This window comes from Mesocricetus auratus, unplaced genomic scaffold (assembly GCF_017639785.1).
Source record: "Mesocricetus auratus isolate SY011 unplaced genomic scaffold, BCM_Maur_2.0 Super-Scaffold_100003, whole genome shotgun sequence".
Classification (NCBI taxonomy): domain Eukaryota; kingdom Metazoa; phylum Chordata; class Mammalia; order Rodentia; family Cricetidae; genus Mesocricetus; species Mesocricetus auratus.
Window position 1 is genome coordinate 91,756,378 of NW_024429188.1, and position 17,421 is coordinate 91,773,798.

Genomic DNA, 17,421 nt, shown 5'->3' on the forward strand with positions numbered 1-17,421 from the left:
TACAAAAGGCACCAGTAGCTTAAAGGTAAGGCTTGCTGAAGACCACACACACACACACACACACACAGTGAGTACAAAAATTGGAGGTATCAAGCAGGTACTAATTTGGAATCCTCCTCCCTTGGGACCACCTCTCATAGCATTTGGAAAGTATAATAGATGATGCTAGTGGGAAATTTAATCAACAGTCCTATCTTGCCATAAAGTGTATGAACAACAATGGCCAGCACGGCAATATACTCACAATGGTGCAGGAAAGGCACTTTTATCTTGGAGGTGCTCAACAACAATCAAATTGAAATTAAGACCCATTTAATAGGAGTGAAGTCATGCCTAGTATGATAAACCTAGCCAAGAACCCATGGTTGGAGATCCTACAGCTACCATTTTCCTAAATTGATATAACTCTAACTGTATGTGGTGGTTTGAATGAGAAAAGTTCCCCATAGTTTTGGGTATTTAAACACTTGGACCCCAGTTGATGATACTGTAATGGAGGAGTGACTAGGAGGTACAGCCTTATTGGAGGAAGTATGTCACTGGGAGTTTATAACATCTATCTGCTTCCAGTTTGCTTTCTCTACTATGTGCTTGCATTTGAAAACATGAGTTCTTAACAATGCTGCCATTTTTGTTATGCCTCATCATAACAAATACTTGTACCTATGATACTGAAAGCCAAAATAAACTCTCTTTTCTATAATTTGCCTTGGTCATGTTGTCACAGAAATAGAAGTGTAATTAATATATTATCTTATAAATATTTGCCCATATACTCATAAGTAAGTTCACTTCTTATCTCTCATCAAAGAATCTTCTTTTTACAGAAGATAGAAGCTACCACAGAGATCTCTAACTTGTCATATTGCAGAGAATAAGTGGTCAAGGTTTGCCTAGCCCCTGTTGGCATATCTGCAGAACAACCCCTATGCCTAAGACCCAGGAAACATTTCCCCCATTCAAGTTTATGTAATAGTCAACTGAAAATAGTGAATTAAACCTGAATGTTTATGTTACTCCAAAATGTCCATTTATGGGGCCATTATGCAGTTGTTGTCTAATCAACCATACTGGTGAGATAGTATGGGTTCAGCATTCCTATCACAACTAGAAGACACTACCTTGAACCAGGCAGGTGTCCTGAACCTCTCACTCATACAATCTTTCCAATTGTCTCTTGTGTTTTTTTAAAGAAAGCATTTTAATATTTTCTTTGACAGGCAAACATAAAATCAGAACTTGAGCCTACTTCTAGTTGAAGTAAAAGTTTAATGACTTCTCTGATAAGACATGAGAAAAAGCTAAGGGAAATGTAGAATAATTATAGGGGATTTCTTTTTCTTAACTGAAAGTTTGAATAGAGCAGAAGTCAGCAAGCTGATTAGGTAAACATAGCTAGAAAAGAAGACTGATTAGCCCAAAATTATATATCATCACAGCTTAAGTGTTTAAAAAATTGTATATTCTTAACTTCTAGCAATGTTTTAAGTAATTCTCCCAAACCTATGCTCTTTTGGTGCCCAATAATAGTGCCTAAAGTTGATTGCTTGATACTAAGGTTGACTATACTGAGTTAGGGATGCCCCTTTTAATTGAGAGTGAACATTTGAATGACAGCTTAAGGGGAAAGGTGTTATCTTGAATCTTTGGAAAATCTTTGGAAAATTGTGAATTAAACCTGAATGTTTATGTTACTCCAAAATCTATGCATTGAAACTGTTGTTGACAGTGATCTAAAAGTGGGGTCTTTTAGACGTGCTTATGGTGGAGGAGCCCTCAGGAATGAGATCAGTATGTTTAGAAAAGACGTCAGAGACCTCCTTAACCATTCATGGTTTTGACATGACAACATAGTGTTCATAGCAAAGACTGCAGCCTGGGGAGCAGACACTGGCTAGTCATCAAATCTGCCAATACTTTGATCACAAACTTTCTGAATTCCAGAAGAAAAATGATATAATATATTTATGTTACTTATAGGCCACTTGGTTTGTGGTATTGATACAGAAGCACAAGTAGACAAGCACTGATCATCTTATTAACAATTCATATACCAATTTGTTCAAGGGTACTTCCCACTTTCTCTTCTAAGAAATTCAGTATGACTGATTTATGTTGAGATCTTTGATCTATTTGGACTTAACTTCTGTGCATAACAATAGATATGGATCTATCTGCAATCTTCCACAAGTCAGCATCCGGTTATGGCAGCACCATTTGTTGAAGATGCTTTCTTTTTTCCATTGTATAATTTTAGATTCTTTGTCAAAAATCAGGTATTCATAGGTGTGTAGATTAATGTCAGGGTCTTTGAATTTATTTCATTGGACTCCCTGTCTATGTTTGTGCCACTACCAAGCTGTTTTCATTACTATAGCTCTATGGCAGAGCTTTAAGTCAGGGACAGTGATGCCTCCAGAAGTTCCTTTATTGAACAGTGTTGTTTTGGCTATCCTGGGTCGTTTGTTTTTCCATATAAAGTTGAGAATTTTTCTTTCAAGGCCTGTGAAGAATTGTGCTGGGATTTTGTGGGAATTAGATTGAATCTGTAGATTACTTTAAGTACGTTTGCTATTTTTACTATGTTGATCCTACCTATCCAAGAGCGTGGGAAATCTGTCCATTTTCTGATATCTTCCTTAATTGCTTTCTTTAAAGACATACAGTTCTTGTCATACAGGTCTTTCACTTGCTTGGTTAAAGTTACCCCAAGATATTTTATGTTGTTTGTGGCTTTTATGAAAGGTGATGTTTCTTTGATTTCTTTCTCAGCCCATTTATTATCTATGTGCAGGAGGGCTACTGAGAGGAGGGGAGAAAGGGAGTGGGGAGGAGTGCATGAGGGATCAAGAAAGGGAGGGCAAGATCATGATGAAGAAATCTACAGAGACAGGTGACCCAAGTGTGGAAATTCATGAACTCTAGACTGACAGCTGTGGACACTTCAGGGGACCAAACTTGGCCCTACATATGTGGGAGACAATTGTGGAGCCTGGACTATCTTAGGGGTTCCTGGCAGTCAGACCAGGATCTGTTCCTGGAGCACAAGCTAGCTTGATGGAACCCATTCCCTATGAGGGGATGCCATGCCCAGCCTTAATGCAGGGGGGAGGAGGTTGGTCCTACCTCAACTTAATGTGCTAGACTTTGTTGACTCCTCATGGGAGCCCTTACTCTTGGGGAGGAATGGATGGGTGAGTGACTGGGAAGGAGGCAATGGGGGCGGGAGGAAGGCTGGGAGGGAGAACTGTGGTTGGAATATAAAATGAAATATAAAAAAATTAAAAAGCCAGGTAAACTTTTGGGAGGGGAGGTTGTATTTACATGTTATTTTGCTCTTTTCTTTTTTCAGCCTACCTACAGTACTCAGCTTGTATTCTGACACCATTCTGAACTGCAGTGACATGGTAAGTTTTTGAGGCAGAAAATGAAAATCTTACTTTGCTTGTCTTTGAGGGGAAACGTCTTTGAAATTTATTCAGAGCAAGAGCCAGGCAATGGGGAAAGAATATATACAGTAATCCTCAAAGGAGTAGAACATGAATTGAATTAATATTTCTTCAGGACACAGCATTGTCTTCTTATGAAAAAATCTTTTGAGATCAGGTAAGAAGTTGTAGCATTTTTCTCTTTTATTACTTTTTGTGATACGTTGCTTTGAATATTTGGTTTTATACTAGCAGTGACTATTGACCAACAAAACATTCTTTGTACTACCACCTTGTTGGGTAGATTCTATTCTGCAGATCTCACTATAGTTACTCCATTTAGTTTAATCATTTAATAATTTCCCTTGACCATATTACAGGTACACATACTCATTCATGCATTTATTGCCCATATCTATTGTTCCTGATTAATGGAAACTAGAAAGTCTAAACCACTTTAAGTAAGTACTTTTATGAAGCCATGAAAACAGTTGAATAAATAATGTCAAATAGTATGTCAAAATTGGAAATGAATAAAAGAAAGAGGTCAATTAAACATACCTAGGGTTTGAGGAAAATTGAACATCGATTGACAAACCACTTTGATCTGTGTGATTTTACCATCCAAAGGTTGCCCTGCTTGTTCCTCTGGTAAATTTTATCATGCAATCCAAGTAAACTACTTTATGCAGATCCTTCCTGTCATACACCATTTAAACTGAACAGTCAATTCAATCTAAGTTGAAATATACATGACTTAGTAAATTCTGAAAATAATTTGCTAAATGCTAGCAGATACACATCTAAACATTTACTGAAAAAAGAAAAAAGAATGAATTCTATCTTTACCAGAGAAACAGAACTGATGTGAACGTGATGAATGGACGGGGAAGAGGCATAAAAAGTATCAAGATATTTTTTATTCAAATTAGAAATAAGCTTGCTTCACATGTCAATCCCAGCACCCTCTCCCTCCCCTCCTACCCTGCACCTCCTCAGGCCCCACAGCTCCTCACCCAGTACCCACTCCCCTCCCCAGAGAGGGGGAGGCCATCCATGTGGAATCTTCAGAGTCTTTCAATTCCTTCAGGGCAGGTCCTAGGCCCTCCCATAAGAGACAAGGCTGAGAGAGTATCCCTCATTATGGAATGGGCACCCAAAGTCCATTTATGTGCCAGGGATAAATAATGACCTACTAACCAAGGTCCCATAGATTGCCTAGGTCTCCTCACTGACACCCACATTCAGGGAGTCTGGATAAGTCCCATACTGGCCTCTCTACCATCAGTCTGGGCTTCAAGAGCTTCCCCTTATTCAGATCAGCTGTTTCTGTGAGTTTCATCAGCCCAGTCTTGACCCCTTTGCTCATCAATCCTCCCTCTCCGTCACTGGGTTCAAGGGGTTCAGATCAGTGTTTAGCTGTGGGTGTCTGCTTCTGCTTCGATCAGTCAATACATGAAGGTTCTAAGATGGCATATAAGGTAGCCATCAAACTCATTATCAGGGTAGTCTCTCAATATTGCTTATTTTGCCAGTTGGTGTCATTCTTGTAGATCTCTGGAAATCTCAGTAGTGCCAGATCTCTCCTCAACCTTATAATGACTCACTCTATTATGGTATCTCTCATCCTGCTCTCCTCTATTCTTCCCCCAATTCAACCTTCCTGCTCCCCCATGTCTTCTTCTCCCTGTCCTCTTCTCCCCCTCTCTTTTTCCTGGCTCTCTCTCCCCTCCTCTCATACTCCCAATCTGCTCAGGAGATCTTCCCTCATTCCCTTTCTCTGGGGCACCAAACACCTCTCTCTTAGGATTCATACTGTTTCCCAGACTCTCTGGCAGTGGGATTGTAGACTGGCACTCCAATAATCAATGTCAAAATCCATATATGAGTGAGTACATACCATGTTTCTCTTTTTGTGACTGGGTTATCTCACTCAGGATAGTGTCTTCTATTACTGTCCATCTGCCTGCAAATTTCAAGATTCCATTGTTTTTTTTTCCGCTGAGTAATATTCCATTGTGTAAATGTACCACATTTTCTCTATCCACTCTTCAGTTGAGGGGCATCTATGTTGCTTCCAGGTTCTGGCTATTACAAATAATGGTGCTATGAACACAGTGGAACAGATGTCCTTGTTTTATGAATGGGCATCTTTTGGATATGTGCCTAAGAGTAGAATTGCTGGGTCTTGTGTTAGATTGATTCCCAATTTCCTGAGGAATCTCCATACTAATTTCCAAAGTGGCTCTACCAGTTGGCATTCCCAGCAGCAGTGGAGTAGTGTTCCCCTTTCTCCACATCCTCTTCAGCATAAACTGTCCATGGTGATTTTTATTTTAGCCATTCTGACAGGAGTAAGATGGTATCTTAGAGTTGTTTTGATTTGCATTTCCCTAATGGCTAAGTATGTTGAGCACTTTCCTAAGTGTCTCTGAGCCATTTTAGACTCCTCTCTTGAGAAATCTTTATTTAGTTCTGTACCCCACTTTTTAATTGGATCCTTTGGTGTTTTGGAGACTTGCTGCTTGTCTTCTTTGTAAATTTTGGAGATCAGCCATCTGTCAGATTTGGGGTTAGGCTACCTTTGGGTCTTGTTGACTGTGTCCTTTGCCTTACAGAAGCTTCTTGGTTTCAAGAGGGCCCATTAATTGTCAATCTCAGTGTCTGTGCTACTATTGTTATGTTTATGAAGCAGTCTCCTGTACCAATTCATTCAAGGGTGCCTCCCACTTTCTCTTCTATATGGCTATATTCATGTTGAGGTGTTTGATCCATTTGTACTTAAGTCTTGTGCTTGGAGATAGACATGGATCTGTCTGCAGTCTTCTACATGCCAGCATTCAGTTATGCCAGGATCATTTGTTGAAGATGTTTTTTTCTATTGTTTAATTTTAGCTTCTTTGTCAAAGATTATGTGTTCATAAGTGTATGGGTTAATATTGGGGTGTTCAATTCAATTCCATTGGTCTACCTGTCTATTTTTGTACCAATACCAAGCTGTTTTCAGGACTATAGCTCTATAGTAGAGCTTGAAGTCAGGAATAGTGATGCCTGTGGAAGATGCTTTGTTGAGCAGGGTTGTTTGATTAATGTTATCCCAAGAGATTTTATGTTGTTTGTGGCAATTATAAAGGGTGATGTTTCTCTGATTTCTTTATCAGCCCTTTTATTGACTTTATATAGTAGGGTTACTGATTTTCTTGAGTTGATCTTCTATTCTGCCACTTTGCTGAAGGTATTTGTCAGCTGTAGGAGTTCCCTAGTAGAGTTTTTTGGGTCACTTATGTAGACTATCATATCATCTGCATATAGTGAATGTTTGACTTCTTCCTTTCCAGTATGTATCCCCTTGATCCCCCTTTGTTGCCATATTGCTCTAGCTAGAACTTCAATTACAATATTGAAGTGGTATTGAGAGAGGGTACAGTCTTGCCTTGTTCCTGATTTTAGAGGAATCACTTTGAGTGTCTCTCCATTTGGTTTGAAGTTGGATGTTGGTTTGCTGTATATAGATTTTATGATGTTTAGGTATGTTCCTGTTATCCCAGATCTCTCCAATACCTTTATCATGAAGGGGTGTTGGATTTTGTCAAAGGCCTTTTCAGCATCTAGTGAGATGATCGTGTGATTTTTGTTTTTCAGCTTGTTTATGTGGTGGATTACATTTATGGATTTTCATATGATGAACCATCCCTGCATCCCTGAGATGAAACCTACCTGATCATGGTGGATGATTTTTCTGATGTGTTCTTGCATCACATTTAACAGTATTTTACTGAGTAGTTTTGCAACAATGTTCGTGAGGGATATTGGTTTGAAGTTCCGTGTCTTTATGTGGCTTGGCTATCAAGATTATTGAAGCCTCGTAAAAAGAGTTTAACAATGACCCGTCTGCTTCTATTGCGAGGAAAATTGGTACAAGCTGTTCTTTGAATTTCTGGTAGTATTCTGCACTGAGGCCATCTGGACCTGGGCTGTTTTTTGGTTGGGAGACTTTTGATGACTGCTTCTATTTCCCTAGGGGTTATAGGTCTATTTGAATTGCTTATCTGTTCCTGACTTAATTTTGGCAAGTGATATCTATCAAGAAAATTGTCCATTTCCTTTAAATTTTCTAATTTTGTGGAGTACAGGTTTTCAAAGTATAATCTGATAATTCTCTGGATTTCCTCAGTGTCCATTGTTATGTCCCCCTTTTCATTTCTGATTTTGTTAATTTGCATGTTCACACTCTGCCATTTGGTAAGTTTGGATAAAGGTTTTTTCTATCTTGTTGATTTTCCCAAAGAACCAACTCTTTGTTACATTGATTCTTTGTATTGTTTTCCTAGTTTCTACCTTATTGATTTCAGCTCTCAATTTGATTATTTCTTGGTGTCTACTCCTCTGGGGTGAGTTTGCTTCTTTTTGTTCTAGAGGTTTCAGTTGTGCTGTTAACTCTCTAGTGTGATTATTCTCCAGTTTCTTCATGTGGGCACTTAGTGCTATTGAATTTTCTCTTAGCACTGCTTTCAAAGTGTCCCATAATTTTGGATATGTTGTGTCTTCATTCTCATTGAATTCTAGGAAGTCTTTAATCAAGATTTTTAGTCATCAAGCTAAAAACCCTTGAGAGAACATAGTTCCTATAGGAGTTTGAAGGTCTGAGAATCAGAACAATCAATGGCTAAAGTTTCAGTGAATCTCAAGTCTCAAGAGGAACCAATATTGCCGTCTGAGCCCAAAGGCCCAAAATGACCAATATCTTAGCACAAATGGAAGACGTGTTATCTCTTAACCAGGCCTTTGTTTTTAAGTTCAGGTTTCTAACACTTTAGAGAGGGCATTCTTATTTATTCAATATGTGCATTTAAATATTAATTTAATCTAGAAACACTCTCACAGATACAATCATAATAATGCTTAAACAAATGTCCGGGCACTCCATGACCCAAACAAGTTGACAGCAAAAATGAACCATCACATACTCCCTGGTTCTTTTTCTTCTGTATTTAGGGGAACTGTGTCCTATTATGCCTTTAATAGCATTATACATGTAAGCTGACCTGGCTTAATTTATAGCCTCATTCTATAGCAGACTCAACTTCTTGTTATAGTAATGGGATATGAATATATTCTTTATCTCTACTTACCAGTATTTTGAAATTCCAGCATGAGAGTTCTTTTGGGATAGAGTAGTGTTGGTGACAATCACTAAAATGCAAATAACCATGGAAGACAAACACATTCCTGATAATGATTCATTTTAGGAGTTTCTTAGTATTTAGAGAAGTCCCTTTGTAAAATGGAAAAACAGAAGCCCCTTTGTAAATGGAAAAACAGAAGAAGAAAACCTGGGTGAAATCCAGGTAATGGCTTGTTCACAGACATGTGGGAGATAATTTTAGAGGTAACTGAGCAAAGAAGAAATATGTGAATTACAGGAATTGGAAACAAAGGACTAAATGGAAATGAATCAAGGGCATGTAGTACTTTAAGATTTTTTCTCAACCAATTCTGATAAAATGATGATATAGATCGAAAACTGATTAAAATGACTCAATGACACCTTCTATTGCTCATTTCTACTGCTCGATAATGAAAAGATGAAAAACATTAGTTGTCTATCCAGTGACTACAATAGTATCAATCTGGCTACTCATATGCAAATCAACTTCTTTTCTTAACATTGTCTATGTCTTCCAGGCACTGTCACCCCATCCATCTTCTCCCCAGCACTACAGAGTCTCTTAAGGCTTTTTATGAAAAACAGAAAAAAATCCCCCTGGCAAAGACTAAGTAAAATGTTCACTTGAGATGAGAGGAGTACACCATAAAATTGTTCAAAACCATGAAGCATTAATGAACAGGAGGAGGTTGTTCCAATGGATATATGTAATGTTTGCTTAATTATTCATTATCCAAACACCAGCACTGCCTAAGACCCAGCATGCCCTACCCAGAAGACCTACCACAAATATCAATAAATTGTCCTTTCTACATCTTCACTGGCCAATGTAGAATGTTTTTCAAGTGGTCAAATGATATTAATTATCTACAGCAAAAAAAAGTGTGCTCCTAAATGGACCAAGACACAGAATTTGGCCCAATATATTACTCAGAATGGATTCCCAGTGAGCACTAATAGTCATTATAACTGCTGAAGCAGAGGCTATCTAGGTAAATACAGCAATTAGTTTGTGCTCAGTGGGAGGAAGCCCTGTGTGCGGAATGAGAAGTATTTGTATCGTTTTCTTTCAAAAACAATTTAGAATAATAAAATGGTACAAAAAGTGAGAAAATGGTAGACCTTTTGAGATATTCAGGCAATCTATTTCAAACCATCTTGGATTCCATAGTTAGAATACAGAAAAGAACATCGAGGTAGCAGTTATAGGTAGCTATTGAACCAGTAATAGCCTAAATTAATATGAAGGTTTAAGATTGCACATTAATAAAATTGTCTGGGGATTCTCTCTGGTTTGAGTAAAAGCTCATTCCAGCAAATACACTTTCAGTTTTATCTTTTTTAAACTTTTGTTTATGCTCTGGTAAGACAGATCAAACAAGGGGATTTTCCTTCAAATGTCCCTAAATCATTCCATTTTTATTGAGCTCCTACTGATTACACATATGATGTTCTTGTAAGATAACGACCAATAAGAGGACGATTTTGCCTTTATGAAGAAACATGTAGAAGGAGACAATATACTTGAGAAGCATGATCTCTAGAAGAACTGGGTAGTTGCTCCCAGAAAGCAGACTGAAGCCCTGCAGAAACTGTTTTGGACTTATAAAATTAGCTGACTGATTACCTAGTGTAAAATTAAGAGAATTAATGAGACCTGTATTATTATAGATGTTCAAAAAATGTTTGCAAACTCTTGATATGGCCCAAGAATCCTCTAACACTGGGTTAAATTATATGTCTTTCACGATTTTAGAAAAATGTATTCTATAATGCATATATTATAGAAAAATACAAAATAGATATTTTGCATATTATATATTCATATATATGTATATATACATGGCTGTTGCACCAATCATTTTTCTCATTATGTAATAGCCCAGATTATCAGCTTTGAATATGACAATTCTGGGTCTGCAATGATAGAACTATAATTGTTTCCTCACTTTAATACTCCTAGTAGAAGATGGCCATTGGTAACTGAGATACCATCCTCTAGGATGTGGTTCTCAAACTCTGGTTTGCACCCCATTTGGAGGGCAATGACCTTTTGATAGGGATTGACTAAGACCACAGAAAAACAGATATTTACATTAGAATTCATAACAGTAGCAAAGTTATAGTTATGGAGTAGCAACAAAAACTATTGTATGGTTGGGGGTCACCACCACATGAGAAACTGTATTAGAGAACTGCAATATTAGGAAGACTGGAACCACTGCTCTAGGATTTCCTAGTACCAACAGGCAAGATATGACTTGACAATTTAGTGCTAAAGGCGTGTTACATTCCTTATGTTTTACCATTATATTATTAGGGATCCAGTATTCCAAGACAATAGCTCATGGTATGTGTTTTCAGAATCTCATTTCCGTATTGACTCAAGTAGTCAATTCTCCAAATATCCTGCTTATCAAACTCTGGCTGTGCCAATAAGAAACCTCAATATTCTTTTCTACAACTACTTCCTCTCCATCCTGCAGTCAACCTTTTCTGTATCACCTCCTTGTTTCACTGGAATAAAAAATTATGCAGTAATACATGGTAGTCAGTTTGCTATTTACCCACTGTGCAATCAGGTTGCAGAGGTACTAGGTAAGGTCCTTATGCAGGCTGAACAAGCAGGGATGTGTCTGCATATCAAGCTAACTGATTAAATGCTTATTAATTAGCATCATAAGGTTAACATCAGAGAAAAGCTGTAGCCTATGAACAAAGCTTGTGATTCATGATTTCCTCCTTTTAGCTTTATTGCTATTACCTCACAGGAGACCACTGCAGTAAGACAGTTAAGCACTGAAATGCCATTTGAGTAAGTATATTGAAGAGTCAGTTATGAAGAGAGACCTAGAGAGTGTTTGAGAAACAAATTCTAATTAACAGAATGCAAACTTAAAGCCAAACACAACAGGAGTAGCACAATTTAGTACCGCCACATTCCTTTCCTTCTGCTTCAGAGTACCAACTACAATGGCTCTCTTTCCTTCTTATTTATTGACCTGCAATAAAATCTCGTTGGATTGACCTTATGGTGATTATCTGATTTCAAGGACTACACTGTGTCTGTGTACACAGATGATAATCATCTTTATTTATCCATGATCCTGAAGTCATCCCTACCTTATGAGAACTATCAGACTATTAGTGTCTGTTCTGCCTTGAAATCTCAATAGCAATGAAGAGTGCCTTCAAAAACTTGATCATTCCTCAAAACAATCCTCACACGGAGTGGTTTATCTAGCCTCTTACTTTATTATCACTGATATTGTCTGGGAGTTCAACCCTTGAGATGAATGAGCCAAGAATTGGTTCTTTCTGTTTCCTATGTTGAAAATTACTTAATTCAAATGAAATTTGGTAACTTGAGGTATTTTGTTAAAGGATTTTTGTTTCAAATACCAAAGGCTATGTTAATACACACAAGTTAGCTGGGCGTTGGTGGTGCACACCTTTAATAGCAGCACTCAGGAGGCAGTGGCAGGAGGATCTTTGTGAGTTCGAGGCCAGCCTGGTCTATAGAGTTCTAGGACAGGCTCCAAAGCAATACAGGGAATCCCTGTGTCAAAAAAATTTTCACAAGTTACGCTGAATAAATCAAAGTATTTAAATTAAACTAACTAACTGTTGTGAATATAAAGTATCAGAGATAGCTTTCATACATGACAAAAATACAATTTGACTGAACTGTTCATCTAATGGGATATTTGATTAGATACTGTAAAGGCACAATTAATGCCCATATTATGCTTTGCTTTCAAAGGGAAAAATCACAGGAAAGAATATATTATAGTAATGGTAATATAGTCTTTATCAAAATACTGAGCATATTAGAGGCATTTGTAAATAATTATTGATTAACATGTCAAAATACCTCTTCAAAATTGTAGCCAAATTTCACATCTCCAGCTCCTGCTCTAGGATCTTTGGTGGTGGGAAAGCTTACATAAAGCCAAAGAAAATTTGTCTTTGGTTTACTGTTGTTTCTAGAGGCATTTCATCACCTCTACCTGAGTTTGGCCACTTTATATTTCATGTATCAGCACTTTCTGGTTAGGTTATCTATTAAACTTCATGGAGAATCAAATAAAATTATCAACTTTTTTCTAGATGAAAATCACAATGGAATATAATAACAGTATTTCATTTCAGGAGAGTCATAATTTAACAGGTCTTTAATAATGTAACTCCTGTAGAATGAAGAAAGGTCAGACCTCTATCCCTAAATCACCTTTATGATAATGACAGTTTTTTGTTCTTCTCCACTGTTGTGAAATCAATCCTAGCCATATAGAGGTCAATGTTTTCGTTATTTAGTGCTTGGATATGATTTAGGTGCCCAGTTCCTTAGTTCTACCTAGTTCTATCTAATGCCTTCTATAATGTATTTCTTAAAACCTCTGGCAATACAATTTGAAATCAAATTCATTTGGAGTATATTTCCTCAGTTTCTCCCTCACTGAATGCCATATGAAGATGGGATATAAAGCCACCACCCTGAACTCTGTAACCAGAAAAAAATCATTAAACAAATTGGAAATGAGAGTCACAGTTGTGTAAATTATTAGGAAATGTCTAGAAACTATGATGGCATCCAATAGCAGTAACTTACACTTAAATAACCCACTCACTTTGGGTTAAATAAGCAATTCTGCATTAGGATGCCACATATATGCATTGCTAACTACGTGGAAAAATTCTAACTTTATCACATTTGCCAAATCTCAAGACTAACCTGAATGAAGAAGATTTCGCAAGTCAATGGTTCTCGAACTTATAGAAAATATATTTAAAATTCTGAATCAGAGATATTATCCTCAGATTATTTGAATTGGCTCATCTGGGAACCTATAAATTCACACATTTAATATATTGCTTGAAAGTAAGTCCAATATAACTAGGTACCAGCTAGCCATGCTGAAAAATATCAGCAGTCATAATGGTTATATTATTTTTGATGCAAGAAATTTTGTCATTTGGATTTTAAAAATAGGATTTTGAAGTATCACAGCATCCATTATGCTAAAATAAGGGATTATTTTCTTTTGACAACAGAGCCAATTGGGAAAGTAGCATTAAAATGACGGAAAAGGAAACTATAAATCATCTAGTATGTTGCTTAGAATCTGCCCTATTATTTCCAGTTTACTATATGCTTGGTGAAAGTGCAACAACATCTAAGAAACAAGTTCTCAAAGGCAATGTCTGATAATGTACTCATGAGCAAGACAATGGCAATATGTCAGAATTGCATACATACTCAGGAATCATGAAAGTAAACTTAAATTTTTCATCTCCATCCCTGCTCTCCATTCAGTTGATACTTAAGTGACCTTCATATTTATTTAAGGAACTGTTGTCATGTATTTTGCTTTCATAATCTCATTTCTTTTGTTTTGTTATTTAACCTAATTACATTTTAATAATTTTTAAATTGAGATTATACTTACATAATTCTCCTTCCTTCCTTCCCTCTCCAATTAATCCCATGTAGTTCTCTCTCTCTCTCTCTCTCTCTCTCTCTCTCTCTCTCTCTCTCTCTGTGTGTGTGTGTGTGTGTGTGTGTCTCAAATCCCTGCCCTCTTTTCTTTAATTGTATGCATACACCCATGCATAAATAGAACCTGCTCAGCTTGTATAATATTACTAGCATGTATATGTTTCTAGAGCTGACAATTTGATATTGGATAATCTATTGGTGAACTTTTGCTTGGAGAAGAATATCTCCCACCCTCAAGGTTCCTTAGCTGCTCGTAGTTCCTTGTCAATTGCAGTGGCCTTATGATATTCCCCCCTCCATATTAGCATGTCTGCAATATTATTTCTTGATTACTGTTTTAAGTTCCAAATTCTGCCCGACGTCTACTGTGGCAAGTGTTAGAATGATTTATCCAATATTTAAGAACTTATTTGATCTCTCACCCAATTCTCTTACCAGATAATGATCTTCCATAATGTTACCTGTTACTTTCTTTAATAATGCATAACATTCTACCAAGATTTTTCCTTAAATTGATAACTTGTGGACATTTTATAGTGTTTAATTTACCTTTACATATAAATGAGGGAAAGGGGAGGCCCTCAGTACCCACAGAGAGCAGAAGGGCAAGCTCATCCTCCATCCCCGATTCTTGGTCTTAGTTGTGACTACTAATAAATATAATAAGAGCACATATTGTTCAAACATTTGGGACAGTGTCCTCAACACTTTGGGTCCAGGATATAAAATCACTACTACTTGTAATTTTTACTTCCTCTGCAAAGGTCAGTGATATTTTTAAGCTCCATATTTTCCTGTGGGGTTATTTAAATGATCATAATATTCCAAATGGTTGCTCTTTCTTCCAACTGGGAACACATTCATAACTAACCTTCTAACATAAACTTTCCTGCTTTTTCATGTTTCATTTTTCATTTTTTTCTAAATGAAGAAGAGGTAGAAGTGGATGTCCCTGAATCATGTCCCATAATCTTCCCACTGACCTTCCTTTAACCATATTAGTCTCATAAGAGGTAAGTACAGTCATTACATCCTGTACTGGATATCATGAAATAAATGAACACAGGTTCTTGGAATAATTCTGAATGATGTTTAAACAGCATTTGCATTTTAGAAAGTTCACCGATAGATTAAATTCATTTAAAATAAAGAGTTGGGTATAATCAAAAGTTCAAGTGTGCTTCAGACAGACCATACCTAAACTGTATGTTTCCATTAAAAGGAGGCAAAAATAGCAATAAGAACAATACAGCTTACTGAGGAAACATTATAATACTGGGAACCATGGCAAGTACTTTATCTTGCATATATCTTTTAATGCCCACAGCACCCACACCAGACAACTATGAATATTCCCAATTTACAGATGATAAAATCCAAGTCAATGAAGTTAAATGGGACAAACTAGCACATATTTCACTAAACATAAAGCTTCTTTTCACCATCTAGTGCAACATTGAAACATTTCAGCATAATGTCTAGGAAATATTTCCTTAAATTTTTGTTTATCAACAGTAGAAACAATGCAGCAGTAAGGCAAGGAAATTTGAAAGGAAAATGGGAGCCAAGAAGCAGTGAGCAAAAACGACAACAAGCTGGTTGTTTCAAAGCAAAGGAATCCAGTGTGCGGCACATCTTTTCAATGCTGAACCTCCCAAGTGCTCTCTAATCAGCAGTAGTGGAGATATTTTGGGTTTTTCTTTTGAGATGAATGTGAAAACTATGGGTCTAGTATCTCAACACAGCTGTTTCAAATCCCCTGAGGAAGGGCATTGAGAGAGAAGGTGGGCATAGTGAAGATTTTGCCAGATGGTTCCTTTCCACTTTAAACTCTTCTCAGCATATTAAATTTATTTAACCTTATCATGTCTGGTACCCTACAAGAGATAGATTTATTCTGAAGACCATTTTTCCTTTACAGTAATGCTTTATTTGGCATTTCAACTGATACTGCTGTGTGTTTCATTTTAAGCCCATGCTTATTTACTTCCAGCTCACAAAAGTGCTTTCCCAGAGAAGGGTGTTTGTTCCTGCAGTCTGTCCCTTACTTAGTCATGGAAGTTCTCAACCTGAGATAAGAGTCCCTCTCTCAATTAGTCTCTACTTTCATCTATCTCTGTGTAGTTGGCATTCCCTACAGTTCTGAGTCTTGTGCTTCATTACCCATAATGATCTTTCCTTTTCTGTTTCTTAGGACATTTGTCCTCTCTATTTGCTTTGTCTTAAAGTCTTAAAGTTATCACCTATGCTGAACTCCTGCTTTCCAAGAAGTATTGGTTCCATTTTCTGTGTAAGAATAATTCCTCACTAAAACCCATACTTCCCTCAAGTTTCTGTTTTAGAATATTGCCAAGATTCCGTCTCCCAGCTTAATTCTTAATGATTAGTTTTTTCAACCCCACCTTAACAGCTGTGGACTCCTGTATTAATCAAATACTCTTGTGTTTTGCAAACTTCCAAAGGTCTTAGTGGTTCTACTGAGTTACCCCTAAAGTCCTCATTTTGTAAAAGGAAGTTTTAGCAGTGATGGTTAAGGAAGCCTCACTTAGGAGAGCTTCAATAAGAGCAGCTCCATTTGATCCATTAATTATACTGAATTTCACAGAAAATTTTCTTAAAATGGTCTGACAAAAAGATTTATAATATAGAGATCTAACCTTTATCACTAACATAGATTTTAGAACTCTAACCTATTATTCTTTAATTCATAGTGCTGGTATCAACAGGTAACAAGCTACATATTATACTGTAAAGAACTATAAAACATCAGACAAAAAGATCATTTGATCTTCATGCTGTCAGCAGCTAATATTTTGGAATTTGAGGTTTAATTCAAGGGGAAATGAGAATATCACTGAGAATGCTAATAAATCCTCTATCAATTGACAGATGATGAAATAATGCAAATGTGATAAAGACCTCAGGGATTTACTTTCATAGTCAGTCGAGGTACTACAGTTTGAAGTATTACAGAAAAAAACTTTGAGTAGTGATAGAAACCTAGCTATACCATAATCTAAATGTCCTCCTGCAAGAACTTTCTAAAGTCTCAGGGAAAAGGAACATGGTAATGTGGATGCTAAGGAAGTCACTGTGGCTATGTTTTTTTTTTCAGAAAAATATAAAGTGGGGTAAAATTGACTTAGAGTTTCAGAGAGGGTAATATCTGTAGCCATTGTCTACTAGAGTCTGAAATATGTTTCCTTTGAATATGCAAGAGACTTTTTATCTCAATAACAGAGGTGCATGCCACCATAAGAGTTCCACTTAATAAATATACAAGGGGGTTGCTGCTCCCAGGGTTATCGGTGTGTGATTTGACTCCA